Here is a 4,732-nt window from a genome sequence, read left to right on the forward strand (position 1 = left end):
GGAAATAGATAAAAATAACGAAAATGATATAATAAGTATAATAAATAATAGTGGAAGCAAAAAAAAATAATACAGTAAATAACAGGAAAATAACTAAAAAAATAAATAAATAAAATAGCAATAATAGATTAATAATAATAGTACCCAAAAAATTTAATTTTGTGATAAAAGTGTTTAAAATAAACAAAATAGGGCTTAATTGGAATCAAAACGGAAGTTCGGGGTAAAACACAAATAAAAGGGGAAAGGAGGACCTCATTGAAGCGTGCGTGGAACAAGGGGGTTTAAAAATGTAATTTACCCAAATTCCTAAACCTAGCATTTAATATGGACCAAATTAAAAACTGCACAAAATTGTTGGGTGAAATTCAAAAACAAAAGTGAAGCAGATTTGGGCAACAAGAAAATGTACAGGGACCTGATGCCCAAATTGACCCTTTAAGGGCAAAACACGTGGGCCCCACCACTTTAAAAATTATTGAATGGTTCTGCCCTTTTTTAAGGACCCATTTTATTTTTTATTTCTATTGTTTTTCAAACAAAAAGAAGCAGAATGCTTCTTCTTCCCTGCTCCCTCTCCATTTTTGCTAGGAATTCAACCTAGTTTGTGCCACCATGGAGGATCATCGGTGCCACGCACCTCCACCCCACTGCTGGTTCACGGATCAAAACCAGGTAAGCCCTCATTTCTCTTTTAAAACTTTGTTTGTTTATTTTCAAAAGAAAAAAAAGAAAGGGAAAAAAATGTAGATGCACAACAAAGGGCTAAAAACCTTGAAAAAGAAACTATAATCACCTTTGAATCTATTAGATGGTATTAAAAGTTTACTCAAAACTCTGGTATATTTCTCTGTATTTCTCTTGATTCCCACGTAAAAAACTCCGTTTTTTTTTTCATTGTTTACAATGGCCTTTTATAGCCTAGAGATACAATGAAAATATTCTATTGTTGTGTCTTTTTTTGTTGTAGGTATAGCTGCGAAAATCTCGAAATCGAGAGGCGTGGCGGAGTGGGACGCTGGTGAGAGGCGTGCGGCGCGAGGACTGCTGTTGTTTGGGGTTTGCTGGTACCTGGGTCAACTGATTTGGGTGTTGGGTTATTTATGTACTGGGCCTAGAGTTTGGTTTAAGTGGTTAATGGGTTTGTTTTTATATTTTGGATTCTAAATATTTGGGTCTGGACCAGGAATGAATTGGGACCAACATGTATGATTAAATCAAAATAAAGTTTCATGTATATATTTAAATTAAATTAAAAGTTAATTAAACTAATAAAAAATTATACTAATAAATATTAAGTTAAAGCATGCAACCAAGTAAAATCAACTTAATTTTATGTTAGTAAATTTTATATACATATCATTTTAGGAGTTGAAAATAGAGATCAATATTGATGGATTGGAATTGTGCCATTTGGAATAACCCTAGATGCGGCACATCTGTGTGCCAAGTCTCAAAAATGACAAAACGAGACAATTTAAACAAAAATCGTGCGAGTATCCCCATCAGCTCGAAAGTATAAGACTTCTAGATCTAAAATACTTTCAAAAAAGATAAAAAAAACAAAAAACAAAAAACAAAATGTTCTATACAAAATTTAGATGGTGGTGAAACTTATAGCTGGCCATTTTGATTCTCGATATCTAAAAATATAAAATTTATTTTGTTCATACAAAATTTAGATGGTGGTGAAATTGAGAGTTGATCGATTTTGATTCTCGGTATCTAAAAATATAAAATTTTGTTTAAAAAAAATTTGTTATTCTATTATTAAATTAATTTAGTCTTTATATTATTTAAAAAATAAAATAAATTTAAATTATAATAATAACGATATTTATTATATAAAAAAAATAAATTACAATAATACTCACCCAAATATAAAAAAATTAAATCGCCGTCAAATTGATTAATTCATCCCATTTAGCTTATACAAGTATACTCCAATTTTTTTCCTTTTCGTATTTAAAAGTTTTTTTTACCCATTTTAGTTCATTAATCTAAAATTTAACTGATATTTTTAAAAAACATTAAAGCACTTTGTATTGGAAATTTATAATTATTTATGAACACTTATTAGAAAGTGGTGATTTATTCAAAGAATACATTTGATTCCATGAGACATATTTTTCTAAGAAATATGTCCAATGGAAATCAAATGTAAAGAGTTGTGACTCTTCAAAATAGTATTCGTTGAGTTGAGTATATATAAATAGGGAGTCTATGGTGCTCAAAATTACACTTACAATCAATCTTATTTTTAGAAATTAGAGTAAAAGTTAGATAATTCCTCAATTTTTCAACACGTTGGAGGTATTTGTATTATAGAGACGGAATCAAATTAGTCATTATATTATTAAATGGATTAATTTAGTCTTTATACTATTAAAAAGAATCAAATAAGTCCAAATTGTAATAATCGTAGCATTTACTATATAAAAAAAATAAGCTACAGAGGTAGTCACCCAACTATAAAAATTTTCATTTTAGGCATTTAAAATAAAAAGTTTGCAATTTAAGTATCTACGTTACATAGTTTAGTCATTTTAATCACTTACGTTAAAATCACAAAACAACAAGCTGATGTGGCAATTAAAAATCAATATAATAACAAATTTAGCCATAAACTTTTATATATTATATTAATTTAGTCATAATTTTAAAAATTAACTCTCAAAATTTATAAATGATTTCAATTTGATCCTAATTCTAAAAAATTCAAAGAAATATATAAAAAATACATAAATATTTTCAAAATATATAATAATAAATTTAAAATATATAAAATTAAAAAAACTATTTACAAGAAATAATAATATATAAATTTTAAAAATATATAATACATATTTTAAAAATATAATAATAAATTTAAATAACATTAATATTAAATAAATATAAATATATTAATATTAGATAAAATAAAAATCCCCTCTCGCTCTGCCCCTCCCCTCCCTTCCCTTACCACCTTCCCTCCCTTTCTTGGGAGATTTTTATTTTATTTAATATTAATATAATTATATTTATTTAATACAAATACAAATTTTAATTTATTATTATATTTTTTGAAAATATTTATTTTTATATATTTTTAAATTATATATTTGAAAATATTTATGTATTTTTATATATTTCTTTGAATTTTGAGGGTTAATTTTTTTAATAATTATAAATAATTATTATACCGACTTTTTAACTGTCATGTCAGCTTATGGTTTGTGATTTTAACGTGAGTGACTAAAATGACTGAACTATGTGACATGAGTGTTTAAATTGTAAACCTTTTATTTTGGGTGCGTAAAGTGAATATTTTTTATAGTTGGGTGAATATTTATGTAGTTTACCCTAAAATAGATTATATTACTTGAAGGTATTTTAGTTTTTTTAATTAAAAAACCAATAAAAATATGCATATGATAAGATTTGAACTCAACCTAATTGAGTTAGCAAAACCTTGATTTCACCACTCAATCAAAATTTTATTTTAATAATTTTATTACAATTTATTACCTCTATGAATTGTAATCTATACACTTCTTATCATTATTAAGCCTTTTACTGAGTTGGTGTTACTCATCAACCAGGTCTCATCTCAGTTAAAGAATTACCAAAAAACTATTTTGTTTGTAGTAAGTTATATGATTATGTAGGTGTTTTTGTCTTTTTAGATTTTTATAAATAAATAAAAAATTTATCCATGATATTTGAATCAAAGATACCATATGTATAACACTATCTCATTTACCATTTGAACTAAAGCAATTTTTTTATTATTATATGAAACTTTAATAAATATTTTTATTATATACATTTTTATATATTTGTGTATCTATACTATTATTTAAGCCCCAGACTAAGTTAGTATCATGAGTCAACCGAGTACCAACTCGATTAGGAAAATTACGAAAATATATTCCCATAATTAAAATAAGTTATATTATTCGAGAGTGTTTTAGTTTTTTCATCTATACTATTATTTAAGCCTTTGACCAAGTTGGTGTCATGAATCAATCGGGCATCAACTCGGTTATGAAAATTATGAAAATGTCTTTCCATAATTAAAATAAGTTATTCGAGAGTATTTTAATCTTTTTATTTAAAAAAAACCCAAAAAAATTGAATGTGGTTTGATTAGAACCCATGTTGTTTAAATTAACAAAATATTTATCACTATGTTGCTTTTTAATCATATTATGTATATTCTATTACTTCTATCAATTGTATATGCAACACCCCTAACCCATATCTGTCGTCAGGACAGGGTTACGAAGTATTACCAGAATCTACAGAATAATTACAAACATTTCATTTCATTTACTATTCATATCTGAAAATAATTATACTGTCCCTTGAATAGACCCTCGGGGCCCAATTTAAACTTTAGAAACAAGTCGGAATTAAATCGGGATCTCAAAGAATTTTTCGCAAAATTTAAAAAAATTTCTCATATACAGGGGTCACACACCCGTGTGAGTAGGCCGTGTGGCTCACACAGCCAGATGACATGCCCACGTCTCAGGCTGTGTGGGTATTTAATGAGAGGTACACAGTCGTGTTCTAGCCCGTGTCCTTACTCGTGTAACTCTCTGACTTGTGCCACACACCCGTGTGCTAGGCCGTGTGGTCAATTTAATTTTCACAAATTTGGTGCAGGTTCCACACGGCCAAGACACATGCCCATGTTCTAGGCCATGTATCTCACGTGGCTGAGACACACGCTCGTGTCTCCACCCAT

The 4,732-nt window shown here is 27.7% G+C and overlaps 1 long non-coding RNA gene across 1 annotated transcript; it reads left to right on the plus strand.

Moving 5' to 3' along the window:
- The first annotated feature begins 247 nt into the window (after positions 1–247).
- LOC107886669 (uncharacterized) lies at positions 248–1,237 on the plus strand. Its single transcript, XR_001680843.2, has 2 exons — positions 248–675; positions 971–1,237. It is a non-coding gene; the product is annotated as an uncharacterized lncRNA (long non-coding RNA).
- The last annotated feature ends 3,495 nt before the right edge of the window (positions 1,238–4,732 follow it).

This window comes from Gossypium hirsutum, chromosome A03 (genome assembly GCF_007990345.1).
Source record: "Gossypium hirsutum isolate 1008001.06 chromosome A03, Gossypium_hirsutum_v2.1, whole genome shotgun sequence".
NCBI classification, from domain to species: domain Eukaryota; kingdom Viridiplantae; phylum Streptophyta; class Magnoliopsida; order Malvales; family Malvaceae; genus Gossypium; species Gossypium hirsutum.